The sequence below is a fragment of the Lepidochelys kempii genome, chromosome 14 (genome assembly GCF_965140265.1).
Source record: "Lepidochelys kempii isolate rLepKem1 chromosome 14, rLepKem1.hap2, whole genome shotgun sequence".
Taxonomy (NCBI): domain Eukaryota; kingdom Metazoa; phylum Chordata; order Testudines; family Cheloniidae; genus Lepidochelys; species Lepidochelys kempii.
Window position 1 is genome coordinate 19202949 of NC_133269.1, and position 16078 is coordinate 19219026.

Sequence of the window (16078 nt, forward strand, 5' to 3'; positions counted from 1 at the left end):
TCACTGGGGGAAGTAGTCATGTCGACGGGAGAGCTTTCTGAGGCTATGTCTACCCTGGAAATTGAACGACAAAACTTTTGTCTTTCAGACGTGTTCAAAAAACACAACAACCCTGAAAGACAAAAGTTTTGCCGTGACAAGTGCCAGTGTGAACAGCGTGTTGTCGGCAGAAGCACTCTCCTGCCAACGCAAACGCCGCTCGTTGGGGGTAGCCGTTTTTTGTTGGCAGGAGAGCTGACAAACGGCAGCTACCCTGCACGGCTTTTAGCAGCACAGCTATGGCGACACAGCCATGTTGCTAGAAGCTGTGTAGCGTAGACACAGCCTTAGGGAAAGCTGAACTTGGCCCTTGTCTTCAAATCTGATGTAGGTTTTCAGTATCCGTTACATTCTCCCTTCAGGGCACAGCCATTGCAGATGGGCTCTCAGACAAGATTCCCCTTAGAAAAACTGTGCAAGAGTAAAAGAGGTACTGCGTGCACTACACCTGGCTGTATCTCACTCATTCTGCTCTCAGTATCTGGCTGATGTAGCTATCTTTACATCACCTGTCACTGGGGCCTGGAGGCCAGCCCTCCTGACAATTCTAGCACGGGGTTACTATGTAATTGTGTAGGTTTAGAATAAGATAGCCGATAGCCTTACAATCTCGGAGCTAAAAAGAGACCTTTTTATTTAATTGTTAGAATAGAGGGCTATGGGATCAGGACTCCTGGCTTCTGTTTCAAGCTCTGCCACTCACTTATTGGGTAACCTTGGACAAGTCCCTTAACTGCTCTGTGCCTCTATTTACCCATATATAAAATGGGGATGATTAATACTTCCCTGGTTTACAGGAGAGCTTTAAGACCTAATTAATGTCCGTAAAGTGCTTCGAGATCCTTGGATGAAAGGTGCTCAGCACAAAAGGACAAAGTGCTAAGTACAGAAGGACCAAGGCTTTAGGGATATCTCATGTTTCCATTAGCTATTAATGGACTGAAGAAGGAAACATTTGTGCACCAGAAGAGTTTATATACCACTGTTAAATTAATGGCAGCTACTCGGCTAAGAATATATTTCAGTCCACAAGGAATATAACAGCTATGCTTGGAAGGCTGGATATAATTTTGCTGCTAAAAATATTTCTCAGTGCCATAGCATCAGTACAGTTTCTGGAACATCTCCCAGGGTAAGAACCTGCAATAGGAGGTGTGGAGGGAAGATCAAGTCTTGGTTCCTTGACTTCCAGCACCAGCTGTTTCAGCCTGTTTCTGATCACCTGTCTCCCAAGTCTAGCATGATGGGAGCTTTGTACCAAGAGAGAACCATTTTCCCCTTTTTGGTTCTCTGATTTTCCCCAAAATCAATAGGGCTCTAACCATTGAAGCCTAGAAAATTCCCCGAAATTTTGAAACTGACCAGACGTGGCAGGCAGAGAGATGCTTTTGAATTGAGTGCAAGGTCTGTGCACTCTTGCCAATAAATGCCAGAAATTTTAACTTAAAATTTCCTTTTTCATTTTTTGCATAAAATTTACATACAAGTGTGACTACCCCCCATCCCCCACGGAGGATAAGCAGCTGCTGGAAAGTCTGCTGCATCCCACAGACTCCCTGCTCTGCTCTTGCTTTGAGAGACACTTGGGAATCTGAGTGCCGACTGTCATTCTGGCTGCTGAATTTAGTGTCTCCTTCAACAGTTTTGAGCGGGCTCTTCGGGGTTAAGTTGCTCTTTCATTTTGATAACAGTTTGTTTGGAGGGGAAACAAACAATTCTTTTTCTCTCCCCTCCCCATGCACACTTTGGTTCCAGGAGTTTGCCTCATCTGTCAGGGAGAACTGATACAACCTCAGACTAACCCAAACCTCTACTGAAATAAAAAGCCTAGGATAGCCAAGTCCCGTTCCATGCGGTGCCCAGCTAGCCTCTCTGCACACCAGTGTCTCATTGAGTTTCCACTTGCCTGTTGGTGGTTATCACTGGATTTAAAGCAGATCTAGGACATGACAAAGAATGCTTCCTTCAGCAGGTCACCTTGAAGAGACCCAGAAAACAGTCCAATGCATGTATCCCAGGTTATATCACAAAATAGCCAGGATGTTCATGCCATTTTATCAGAAAGACCCCATGCACTCCATAGCAAGTTGCATTTAAATTCTGCAGCAAAGCCCCTACATTGTGTTACACTCCAGCAGGGCAGATTGCAACTGAGGGTGGTCCAATAAAAGATATTACCTCACCCACCTTGTCTCTGCAAATTCTGCAGAAGCCTACGTTACGTTAAAAGATTTAATTAAATATGAAAATAGAATCAGTGCAGTACGGGGGGAGGGGGTTTATATTACATCTATTTTGATGCTGTCCTCATGCATATTTTCAATATGTCAAAAGATATTTGTACTGACATGATACAAATGAATCACAGAAGCCAGAGGATTAATGTTGGCATTTAACTTTTCATGTTCAGGTTTCTGCGTTAACTGCTGGTTAAGACGGATAGACCACTGCAGCCCCCAGAACTATTGCTTTAGGCTGTCTGCAGACTTGGGGAGACAGCACTGCATCAGTTTATGCACTGCTTTCAAGGTTATCACAATCATGAGCACTAGAAACTTTCTTTAAAAAATGAAAGCTGTGGTTCTGGAGCATGATTCTATGGCAGATTCCACAACCTGAGAAATACACAGTACTCCGATCGTAACCTGGGGCTAGAACAGGATTTAGCCCGATGCAATTAGATCAACCGTTAAACCAGCAAACCTCTCTCACCTTTGGCAATCTTGATAGTGATGCTGAATCTGCATGCCTTTTGCAAGGAGAGGGAGAAGGTAGCTGGGCTGCCACAGCAGCAAATCTGTAACGCGTGCCTGCTTTCTTTATTTCTAGCTAGCATGGCACACTGTTCCCTCGCTTGACAGCAAGGCCAGTTAATCCTGCCTGATGCTTTCATGCTGTGTTTATCACTCACTTGCTTTAGTGAAGGAACTGGTCCAACAATAACCCTGCGGCTATTCACTCCCATTGGACACACTATCTGGAAGTGGCCATTCCTTCACAAATCACCTTTGGAAACTGTCCAACAGAGAGCAGGAGAGGGGAGAAACTTGCAAGATTTGACTCTTGCATATGACGTTCCTTTGTATGTTGAGCGTGCACACATAATAGGACAAAATAGCGTCTTAAGTGATTACTGGTGGAAGTGGGCATAGGGCATCTCTGCCAGGGTATGCAGATTTTTAATTTCTCTGGGAGGCCACAGTGCTTATGGCCATCTCACTGTCAGGATTCTTCTGGTTATCCCTGTCCTTTACTTACATACTGCTAGAGGTTTTTTTTTTTCTCCTGCTGATAATAGCTCATCTTAACTAATTAGCCTCTTACAGTTTGTATGGTAACTTTCAACTTCTGTGTGTGTGTGTGTGTGTGTGTGTGTGTATATATATATATATATATCTATCTTACTATATGTTCCATTCTATGCATCCGATGAAGTGAGCTGTAGCTCACAAAAGCTTATGCTCTAATAATTTTTTTAATCTCTAAGGTGCCACAAGTCCTCCCATACTGCTAGATACTCTGTCTTCAGGTAACTCCACCTGCTGCACTAATCTTCATACTGTGCTAGTGTATAGCTAAGCAGTGACTGGGTGAATTAAATTTTTATGGAGATTATCCATAGTGGATTTCATTGAGAATTTTGCCCTAGGAAGCTCTGTCTTTTTTTTTTTTTTTTTTAATTACCAAGAATATATTAGGGAAAATATGGCTGTGCTGAGGGTTGGGCTGTGGCTTAGCCTGTGTGTGTGCTCATTTTAAATTCCTATTGACTCATACTCACTGCACTCCTGTGGGATCAGGAAGCAATGGCAAGATTCCCATTGACTTTAATGGAGCCAAAATTTCACCTCAGACATTTAAGATCTGAGGCTAAAAACTTTAACTGTCCAACAGATTTAATATGTCTCTGTAAAGGTACTTATTTGTAGTGCTCTAACTGCCATTAGGTGAGGGAAACTATAAAATGAAAAAAGAAAAGGAGTACTTGTGGCACCTTAGAGACTAACCAATTTATTTGAGCATGAGCTTTCGTGAGCTACAGCTCACTTCATCAGATGTTTACCGTGGAAACTGCAGCAGACTTTATATACACACAGAAATCATGAAACAATACCTCCTCCCACCCCACTGTCCTGCTGGTAATAGCTTATCTAAAGTGATCAACAGGTGGGACATTTCCAGCACAAATCCAGGTTTTCTCACCCTCCACCGGGTGAGTGGAGGGTGAGAAAACCTGGATTTGTGCTGGAAATGTCCCACCTGTTGATCACTTTAGATAAGCTATTACCAGCAGGACAGTGGGGTGGGAGGAGGTATTGTTTCATGATTTCTGTGTGTATATAAAGTCTGCTGCAGTTTCCACGGTAAACATCTGATGAAGTGAGCTGTAGCTCACGAAAGCTCATGCTCAAATAAATTGGTTAGTCTCTAAGGTGCCACAAGTACTCCTTTTCTTTTTGCGAATACAGACTAACACGGCTGTTCCTCTGAAACCTATAAAATGAAAAGAACTTGAAAAGAAGTCACAGTTACTCCCATTGCTAGAACATGTACTCAGCCAGACCCAACCCAGAAGCTCTATTTGTTTCTATTTCCAGGTAGTGTCTCTCAACTGTCTCTGTTACTGGGTATCTAAAGGAATAAAACAGCTGGTGCTTTTATTTTCCTCTTCCTCAGAAATACCTGGAATTCAAAGCTGAACACTGGATGTGTGTTCTAAGCAGGACTGACAGCCTAGCCCTGCAGGGTGGATGGTTGTGAGAAGAAAGAGATACCCCTTCATGCAAACAGCCTACAAAATTTAAGTTCAGCCCTGAGATTTTTAAACTGGGAATGTCATAGAAGAAATACAGCCCCATGTCCAGTCCAACTAACTAGCATGAGTCAAGCCCCCAGCTGTTTTTACTTCTTGGTGTGACATTCCACCATGAGAATGAATCATAATGCAACTGGAAATGTAAGGGTATTAAGAAAGGGCACCTGCACTGACAGCCTCCTTTGCCCCAGCCAGAATGCAGCTGATCAGCAGTTTTTCCTCACACCCCCTACTCTTTTCACAATTGGACTGTTGCTTTCGTATTGCATACAAGGAAGGTGTAATATATAAACCATCTGAGCTGCTATGAATGTTAAGCCCCAGCAGTGGTACTGTATGTCTTAAGAATTTAGTGGGGAAACAAAACAGTAGAGATTCTTGAAAAAACGGCATTAGTGACAGGGCCGGAGCGTGAAAAGAGCAGGTGGAGTTACACAGCAGCAACTCACTACCTCTGACTCGAGAAGAACATCAAACCTGCTTCTTGCTCCTCATCAAGGACTGTAATCATGTTTTTAAAAACAAGAAAGCATGGAAATAGTATTGGGAAAGACACTGCTCTTCATAGAAAATGTCTAGTGTCTCTTTCCTCTCACATCCTAACTGGGACCCCTGTCTTGGAAAGCTCTAAAGCCTGTGGTTCAAACTCTATTTGTGTAGGAGACTGACTTCTCCATCTCACTATATAGGCTTTGGCTGGGGTATAAATTCTGGACCTTGGACGCACTTCAATGCACAGCAATTGGAAGTCACAGGCCTGGGGGAGGAGTAACCAATTTAATAGCAAGCACCCTGGTGGATTACCATTTGCTGCCTGTCTTCTCTAACAGGAACTCAAAGGGGCAGGAAAAGGAGTACTTCAAAATGCAGAAATCACTAACCAGAGGGAGGGCTCCACAAAGGGCAAGCATTATATATGGCCTTTGTAGTAACTGAACTTTTAGTTATTTACTACTTGTTTGGTGCCTTATTGTCGTCACGTACCATGTCACTCGGTGGGAATATCAGCTTCTCTTCAGGATGTTGCTATTTCTTACCTTTGTTTCTCATCCTCCTTTCTTCCCTCGGTGTTTCCATCTCAACAGCAGCTCCTAGTTTCCTCCATGAACTCCAGTCCCACCCCACTCCTCATTCAGTTGCTAAAATTATGGGCAATGAAACTGTTTATTGATATTTGATATTTAGTGTCATTATCCGATGTTAGAGTTTAACCCCCAATGAAATTTTTAGGGACCAGGGAAATTTTACACCTCTCCCAGCTATTGTTTCAGATGGCGTGCAGACCCTAGAAGATAACACTTCATTGATTTAACCGAGTATCTTTGCAGGCATGTGAGCTAGAGTCTTAGGGCTGTTCTACGTTAGAAAAGTTGCACCAGCATAATTCTATTGAAATTCATGCTGGTTACACTGGTGCAAATCCTTAATGCTGATGCACTTAAACTGGTTTAAACCTCACTTATTTTGATTTAGCTAAAAAGTTGGTAAAAGACTGAATCTAAACTCATCTAAATGCATCGAGATATAGTGTATCTAGAATCCCTGTTGTTGTACTGATGTGACTTTCTAATGTAGATAACCCCTTTAATTTTTCCCTTTTTCAACCAAAAGCTTAGCTTCTGCAGAGTCCGAATAGGCCACGTGGGCCATGTAAATACATCTCCAAGGGTGGGTGTTTGGCACCTAGGCTCTAAAATTTGATGCAGAGCTCTGTTATGGAGTTCCCCTATCTCTATTTCAGTGAGTAGGACTGTTGATGTGGGTTGTTGTTGATGTTTTTGCAGGCTTAATGAGGCTTCCTGGAAGGTGCTATATAAAGATTTCTTGTGATGCAAAGTAGAGCTGAAAAATCAGCTTCACTGTTAGGAAATATTAGAAAGTTTCACTTTTGTGCTGTAAAGTCTACAATAGCCTTTAAAACATCGAGTTCTAGACACTGATCTTATTTGAGAGGTGTTGAATCTTATAGAGGAAGCTTTACCCCATTCGATTTCTCTAGAGTTTACCTTTCTTTATGTTTTCTTCTTAAAATGTGTGGTGGAGTGGGTTTGGGTTTTTTCAATTCTCAGCTATTTGACTTAGGCATGAGGGCAGGGCAGATAAAAATAAATGAGGTTTTGAAAAATCAAAAAAATCAGATTTTTTATTTAAATTGGATTTTTTTATTTTGTTGTTTAAAATGATATTTTCTTCTTTTTAAAAATAAACCTATTTAAAATAAAATCTGAATTTAATACAAAATTTGTTAAGGCCTAAATTTATAATCTCTTAAAACATCTTAAATAAAAAATAAATATTCTGAATCCATGAGCTTCTGTCAAAGTTTTGAGTTAAAGGTTGCTTTTCTGCATAAAAAATAAATCAGGAGAAAACCCTCTACGTTTTTAGTTAGACTTTTATAAATGTGGCACAACAGGTCATGTATTTTATTAAGGGTTTTAGTTAATAATAAATTTATTAGCTGTTTTGTGTGTTTAATTAAATTCCATTTACTATCCTATTGAAGCTTAACAGAAATCATGAATAAAAGTTAATTACCTAGTAAATGAGCAACGTATCATTCACCATTTTCTAACATACTAAAAATGTACAATTAGTAAGAATCTGAAAATATGAAACTATATAATTGCTTAAATAAATCCACTTGGTGATTTAAATCGCCTTGATTTCAAACCAATCTACCCTGCATAATGGACTTTATTTTTCAGCATGTGAACAGCTGGTGGTTTAGGAAGCTGCAACCGGCGACAGCAGTATTGGAATAGATAGTAATTACATGCTAAACTCATTTTAATTGGTCTGTTATTGAATAATTTGGAAAACTGAGTGTGTGGGGGGGGGAACATTTGGCTAATTAAGAGTTGGTTTAATCCTTACTAAATGTACTTGTCCAAAACAGAGCTTACCTTACTACACAGCTTTCAGAGTCCCTGCTTTCCAAGGCTTTCAACTGGGAAATCATATTCTTAATCTATTCTGCTGCTTTAAAATTTCAAGATGGCCCCTTCCTGTTTGACTGGTTTTTATTCATATTTTAAGATGGTTAGGCCCTTATTCTCCATTACATCTGAGCTCTGTTTGGATGGAGTCAGCATAGCAGAACTCTGCTCCCACCTTCCCCAGACCTGCTCACAACTCCAACACCCCTTCCTTCCCCTTATGTCAGGAGAAAGACGACAGCTGGCGTTGGAGGTAGCTCTGCAGAGTTCCCCTGCACAGGTTTGGCTGCTTTAAGTCCACTCTGCATTATTTACATGGTCTTAGTGGACCACAGAGTCCAGCCTATAAGGGGTGTTGGAGTTGTGAGTAGGTCAGGGGAAGGTGAGAGCAGAGTTAAATATGAAGGAAACATCAATTAGTCTGGATAAACCGCTAGAAAATATATACGGTCAGATCCTCCACTGGCATCACCAAGTTCCAAGGAGCAACACTGATTTATACCAGCTGAGGATCTGGCTCATACACTGTAGAACAATCCTATCCTAACAGAAGGTTGGACAGTAGAGAGCCTAATAGAAGCTAGAGATGGGAACAGACCTATAATTCTTGACCCTCAGACTCTGATGCAATTAACTCTTACTTGCACAACAGTTTTGTATATGCATTGCTAGTGGCTACAGCTATAGGGATGTGTGCAAACAAACTTCTCTTATGTAGTACGTAGTGAGAATCAGGGGCTGTTGCATTGCAACAGACCACATGGGATAATTTTATCCTTCAGCTACCTAACATCACTTAATCATTTTTCTTCTTGGGAAGTAATTTTTAAAGTAAGATTCAAAGTCTAAAATTATATCCCATCATCCTCCAGAAGTATCTTCTGTGAGAGACCTTCACAGCCACGTATGCATCTGAAGTCTTGTTTTACTGAATGATTATATGGTGAGAAAATAAACTCCAGGCAGAATGAGCGAAGTAGGAGACTAACCGAGTCCTGTGAGCTAGATCATAGGGACAGGCTTTATAGACTTTGCACTCTTTTTATTATTGCTGAACTAATCCAACACACTGACATCTCTCTCGAGGTTGCAAAGTAGTAATGTTTAGGGAACTAGTTTCACATCAGGAGGATGTCTTCAGGGGACTTCCTGGAGCTTAGGGGAGTCTGCTAGTTGAGGCTGGGCTGAAAGGAGAGGATGGGGTTTCTAGGTTCAGGGCCTATACTGTGATTCTTGCCTGCAGTGTGTTGCAACTGTTCCCCACTGCTCCTGCTCTTGAAACCTTTTGACTTCCTGAGGCAATCAGCAACAGAGGCTTGGAGCACAGAGGTTCTAGCATGGAGTGCAGCAGTGGCAGTGAAATCAGGGGGGGAAGGAGGGGCTAATACCCCCGTAATAGAAATATTTGGAGGGGCACCTAACGTATTGTGTCCCGTCCCCCCCACAAAAAATGTTTTCTGCCTCCACAATATCCCACAAAGGTGAGAGCAGGATTTGGCTCGGTTTCTGCCTCTGCGCACATGCGCGTGGAGGGACGGGGTGTGGAGGTGAGGGCAGGCTGTGGGACCCAGATAGGTTCTGGAGCAGTTGGCGCTGGCCACCAGGGAGCAGGTAGCAAAATCTATCCTCTCCCTGCCTTCCAGCCACTGCGGGTTCTGGAGGAGACACATGGCCTGGGGGAAGGGCAGGAGCACATGGTGCTAGCTGTTGGGCAGGGGTGGGGGACATGGCACCAGCACCTAGGGGGCAGGGGAGCATCAGTGCACAGGATGCCAGCTACCAGGGGAGGGCATGGAAAGAGAGCACGGGGCTCCAGCTGCAGTAGGAACTGCTGGGATGCCCCTTGCCAGCCTGGAGCTACCCCCAACTGCTTGCTGAGTCTCAGTAGCTCCCCTCAGACCCCCTTTTCCCCCCGCCCCATTCACACCAAGGTTCTGTCCTCCCTTGGAGTCCAGAGTGGCTCCATGCAGGGAATGCTATCAGTGGCAAAGGCAAGGCAGGGATGGCACATGAGACTTTCTGCCTAGTAATCAGGGCTCTTCCAGCATTCAGACAAGCCACAGGGAGTGAAAGGAAGGAGGAGTAGCCAGGGCTGATTATGTCGGGTGGGGCGTGGGTTGGTAGAGAAAGATGTTCAGAATTAATCTCTTCAGCTTGCCAACCTATGACTACAAATCTCACAATACTTGCTGTGGGTTTTTCTTAAAGCCCCAGCTCCTAGTGTGACAGAGGGGAGACTTTGGAAGCATGGACATTTCAAAAGACTACTGATGTGCCACCAGGATTAGTCAAACTTTTGTATCTATAAATGTTCTCTGAGCTAGGGATTGTTTTCTAATGCCCTGGCAGGGGCAGGGGTACTCAGCTTCCCACAAAGGACTAAAATTAATGTTTGTGTGGGAGTAATCACTGCAGATCCTGGCCCAGGTAAAAAACTCCAGGAATTGCACAGACTGACTCAGACCGGGTTCAAGAGGCCCAGGAGACAAAGAAAGAGTTTGGGGTATAAAGAGAAAGTCTGGACTGCCTATGGGTCCCTCATTTTGATCCAAAAACTGACATAAGATTGTAACCCAGAGGACAAAATCCTGCTGCAAGGGTTTGAAGGATTGGGACCTGCAGGGTCTCCCTATGGAAAGTGGGTGACACCTAGAATGCAGGTGTATAGGCTGTTTATTGTTTTATGTTTTCTTTCTAATCCTTTTGTCCTAAAATAAATGTTCTGCGCTCTTGTGAAAGCTGGTTGGGCATTGGTAACCCTGTTATTGCCTGGAAGAGACAGCAAACCACAGGTGTTGGACTAAGGTCATACCTGCTGGGATAGTCACAGTAAATGGCAGGGAGGACTGCAAGTCTAAATTCTTGGTCTGTAGGGAGAGGGACAGGAGTTCCATCCAATAGCAAGGTGACAGCTGAAGGCCTTAGACTTAAAGGGGAGCCGCTGAGCAGACCACGGATGGGGAAGATGTGCAGTTAACTCCAGAGGGCGCACATGCGGCCCTGCGAGTAATTTTTGTTTTTACCGCTGCCTTGTGCCAGGCAGCGTTATCATGAGCTTGCCCCTGAACCCCAAGCCCTTCCTGAATAGGCTGATGGGGAAGCTGGTGATGGTGAAGCTGAAGCGGGGGATGGACTACAAGGGCTACCTGGTGTCTGTCGACGGCTACATGAACATGCAGCTTGCAAACACAGAAGAATACATAGATGGTGCGTTGTCAGGACACCTTGATGAAGTTTTGATAAGATGTAACAATGTCCCGTACATCAGAGGAGTAGAAGAAGATGATGATAATGAATAAGTTTGTATATTTCTGGAAAATAAAGATCAGTTTTTCACACACACACAAAAAAACCCTCCAGAATTGTAACACTGATGTCAGGTGATGTGAGAATCTTGACATAAAAAATGTCTACCCCTCCTGGTTGCAGAAAGAAGCTCAAACATGAACGCAAAGGCTCAAACCAAAAGGGAAATAAAAAGAACCCTCAACTTATCATTGGGCTTAAAAACTATGATTATTTTAAATGGTTGGGCTTTGCAACATCCTAAGGTTTGATAATAAAGATGTTATTACACTGAGATTGAAACGCTACCACACCAAAGTATCTGCAAACATTTAAGAAAACTCACTCAGGCTATTAACTGAAAGGATTTAATTTCTGGATTCTTCAAAAAGTTTCTCAAACTTCTTCTTTTCACGACAGTGAAGTCCCCCTAAATTGCACTGCATTACTAACTCCACAGAAGCAGCAAGGTGTAGAGGAAAGAAAATCTAAAAGGACAGCTGACAGTGCACACAACTTCTTGGCAATGAAGAGACAGTTGGCATGCCAGTGGCTTTAAGCACTTAACTAACTAGCAGGCTCTCTCTCTACTACAGATTACAAATCCAAAATACTCTGCCTACCTGAGACTTTGTTTGCCACATTCTACATCAAATATACTTTCTATAGATACACTATGCAAAAAAAATCTGAGAGGGATAAGGTGCATCATTGTAAGAATGTGTGTTCACATTACTCACAGTAGCATCTGCATGATCCGCCATATAACTTTAGTAGTCAGAGCAAACGTCTAGGACTAAGACTTTGATGGCACTATCCAAGACTTCCCTCCCTCCCACCTATTCAGTTATGAATGCTTTAATCCAACGTGGTGCTTGAGCTGCTCCAAACTCAAATTCGCCCATGATGGTCTCCATCTCCCATGGATGTCAACATAAACAGAGGATACTAAGCAACTTACAAGATGAGACTGTCAGAGCACCACAAAATGAGGTATGCTCAACATAGAGACACCTATATGGGAAACCTAGAGTACTAGCAAAAACAAAGCCTGCAGTACCAGGATTGGTGTACATACCAGCAGCTGAAAGTAAGTGAGGACCAGATTCTCACCTGCAACTACCAGTAGGGTCTTGTTCAGTAGGAGAGAGCCACTGGCCTCTGAGCCTGAGCAAAGTGGGAACTCCACACCAGGTGCGGCTTTTCAACAGCAAATTTGGGCAGGCTATAGAACCACTTCCATTTGGCCCTCAAGACACTTTATGGAGTACTGTAAAGGGACAGCTCTGTCATCCTGTAGAACTTCCAACCAGATTCACTGAGGCACCCACATTGGCTCTGAGTGGAGATGAGTCTTGAAAGCTCCCAGCAAAGCCTGTCTGCCTTGTGACTCCCAGCCAGATTCCTGCCACTACGGAAAATACATGGATAAAACGTTGGTTTTTCCTTGGGTGGGAAGATGAGTGTGAAGGCAGCTCCCCCTTCAGTGTAAGATGATGCAGCTTGTGCCCTCCTCTGAAAGCTTCCTTACGAGTAAAAACCCTTTGGAAGGAGGTGCTTGTTTACAGCTCTTAGGAATGGCTGCCAGCCAGTTCATTGCTAGTTAGACTAGTGCAGCTGTTCTCATTCTGAGGTGGAGGTAAATTGGAGATGTCTAGGAGCAAAAAAAAGTAGAACCAATGCCAAAGTCCTTCAGTCTCCATCTGCAGATTGATCACCTTTGTATTTTGAGGGTGAAAGACTGTTTTGAACTTCCAAGAGAAAAGATCAAAATGGACCCTACAATTGACAAGAGACTGGAACTGATCTCAAACTACTCCGATCTTCTGATCTTGGACGTCTGAAATACAAAGGTGGATCAGTCCACACTAAGCAATGCCCCTGACCAAGAGAGGGTGACTTGTTTATTTTAGACTGGAGAGTGCGTGTCTCTAAAGAAATGGGGACACACGTGTGGAGGGAAAGCCCACATGCACCATTTATATACATTCACAATATATTGTGTGTTTTTCCCTTTAAACTCCAACTTCTTCCAGAACAAAAATCTTAAAATAAATGTGAAATGAAAGAACTGCCAAAGCAAGTTAATTTGAAAACCTGAGAACCTTGACAGTATCCCTATAGCAAAGCAGAGTCATGTCAGCTCAGCTGGTCACAAAATTTCTGAATGGAATAGAATTCAAACCTCTTGAGGACTGTAACATTTTCATTGCTTTGTTTTAAGTACTAAAGTCTCAAACTAGAATTTTTTTTTGCCACTCAAAACCATCACTTTCCCTGCATATCATCTCAGAACAATTCTCATTTGTATTGCCAATAGGTTTGGAAGAGGCACAGGCTGAGATAGGATAAGATTAGGCAAGCTTGTAGTACCTCTCCACTCTTCTCTCTGCCCACAGAAAATAACATTGCCTGTCTCTATGTCAGTAGCTTGGTGAAGCTCATGTTACACGAGCCAGGCCTGATGGAACTTATATTGTATTTCAGAAACCCATAACCCCACAAAGAAAGCTACATGAGCAAAGTTAGCTTAGATTTATACACCCAAAAAGAGTATCTAGCTCATGTTCCAAGATCCTAACATAACTAAAAAATACTCCAGAGCTCAATGCACCGTAGTCCTAACTAGCAACCCAGGGACAGTACAAACCTTAAGCATTCTTCCCAATTCTGTCCCACTTTCAAATCCCTGGGAAAGAAAGATTTGCTTTGCAGCATGCCCTTAAGGCATCAGACTTGGGCTAATTTGGACTGGCAGCCGCTTCATAGGTCTTCTCAACAAGACTTCAGCGTGAGCACCCTACTGATTTCAACTGTGGCTGTGTGGAGCTGGGAGGGAGGCAGACTCCCGACACAAGTATGTCCAAGGCTGGGCGACTCTTCCCACTTGCTCACAACTGCAGCTGCGGCCCATTCCCCGACTTCTGAGAGTGGGTTTGGAGGAAATAAGGCTCAGTGACCCTGATCAGCAGTTGTCCACATGGAGAAACTACTCGGACCCCTGTTTTTCCATTTTGGCAAAGGGAATCGAGGACAAAGTCAAAAAGCAACTTGGAGTCTGAGCCCAGGCCCCCTCTGGCATCTTCGCATCTGCCTTTGCTCAGGCCCCTGCAAATCACAAGGCTGGCCTGACTCAAGGGAGAAATAATTAGCCTAGAATTGTGTGTCATTAAGTTACCTCCCTGCAGGATTCAGACATGGGAAATGCTTTTTGATTATAGCCCCTCTGTACGTGCTTAATGGTAAGGAGTGTCTAATTCAGGGAAGATTAGCAGAGGAAGAAGTTTTAATTGCTGACTCTGAGGCCTAGATAAATATCCCAGCAAAGGTTCTGAAACATGTTTAACTTGCCTTGAAAGTGATAATGTCTGCAGCACACAGGGATTCATTGGATCACAAACCACCTGCAGGAGCCAAAATGCATTTAGAATACGAAGCTGAGAGGCTCCAAGTTCCAGTTCTTGAGATAAAAATATCAAGTTCAAGGGCAGCATTTAGCTACAAGGAAGCTATTAGACTGTGAAGCTCTCGGCACTAATAAATGTAATGCCTCTGGGTGCTTTCATCATAGATTGAGCAGCACATGCTTATAAGAAGGTTGTATGGTCTTCAGTTTGATGCAAGCGAAGCACTGATGAGCAATTCCCATACAATGTTACCCTATGGCTTCGGCAGAGGCGTGGCAAGTGGGGAGTTTGAGGCTTCCTGTCTGTAGCTAGACTCTTCTGCCATTCAGGCAGGCTACATGGGCCATTAGGAAGGGAAGAGGACTGGGGAGAGGCCAGAGCTTAGGTTATTATGGGGGTATGAGCAAGTAGATAAAGGTGTTTGGGACAAATACCTCTGTGAAGAACACTGAGGACTAGGACCCATGAAATTATTTATCCATAATGTCCTAAGACTGTAAAATGTTACACTAAGGAACAAGATTATTCTTGTAGACTTTTTTCTATCACACCAAAAATACCAACCAAACCCTCAATCAGAAAATGTTTATCCTGTGAGCACCTAAAAGGGTTTTTAGGGGGGCAGTCAGCGTGTATGTATTACCTGCTCATGTTTCACTTTTGTAGTCTGTTTTCAGACTCTCCCCCTAGGAGCTTAAAACCTAAGACAACACAATTGAGATATAAGATGCAGCAGCAGATCCAGAGGGAAGTTTAATTTAAAAATAGAACAAAAACTAATAGAGAAACCCCAGCATTTTCCTCAGGTGGCTTAGCATTGAGCTTGGCATGTTCACTGTAACAAGTTAACCAAGTGCTGACCTACCACACCTATGTGAGTGAGGGATGGATAGATTAGATAGATGATACTGAGTTGTGGGTCTTGTGGAAGAAGCAAGTTTTGTGAAAGGATTTGAAAGAAGAGAACCTAGCTGCCTGGGATACAGTTATTTCTGATTACTTGCATTAGTTTTCTCTTTTACTAACAGTAAAGCTGATGACAAAAATGGACTTGTAGAGTTAGACAATGATATGGAACCTTGAGACTGGGTGAGTTTTCTTTAGCTGCTTTCCGCCTAGTAATTTATTACTCTTGCTCGCATTATTGGTTGCTGTCATCTCTCTATAAGAGGCAGCAGGCAAGATTCCCTGTTATAATTCTTTTCTGGGAGTCAGGCATCCCAGGGAATTTTTCTTCTTATTGTTCTAGTGAAAAGTAAGCAGAAAATCCAAGGAATTTACAGTTGGCAGTTATGCTCTAGATTTTTGATGGATCGGACTGTAATATATAAAGCAACTGAAACAGACTAGAAATACTTTGAATACAGTAACTTTGTTTCATCTCCTTTGAACTGAGAACTGCAGGGACTACACTAAACAAACTGAAAGGTGATCTACTTTTATTGCAGTATCTGTAAATACTGAATCCTCTGCAGAATGCTGTTTAACTTTTCATACTCGTACTCAGTGACTCTCATCTAGAACAATAATACACAACGGGGACTCTGAGGATGTGCCACCTTCTCAGAAGTGATTGTCCTGGGAAACAAATA

The 16078-nt window shown here is 42.9% G+C and overlaps 1 protein-coding gene and 1 pseudogene across 1 annotated transcript in view; one reads left to right on the forward strand and one right to left on the reverse strand.

Annotated features, from left to right (window-relative positions):
- The window catches only part of OGFOD3 (2-oxoglutarate and iron dependent oxygenase domain containing 3), a 127455-nt gene that overhangs the window by 10153 nt on the left and 101224 nt on the right, over positions 1-16078 (reverse strand). The window lies entirely within an intron of this gene.
- LOC140897757 (small nuclear ribonucleoprotein F pseudogene) lies at positions 10789-11093 on the forward strand (annotated as a pseudogene).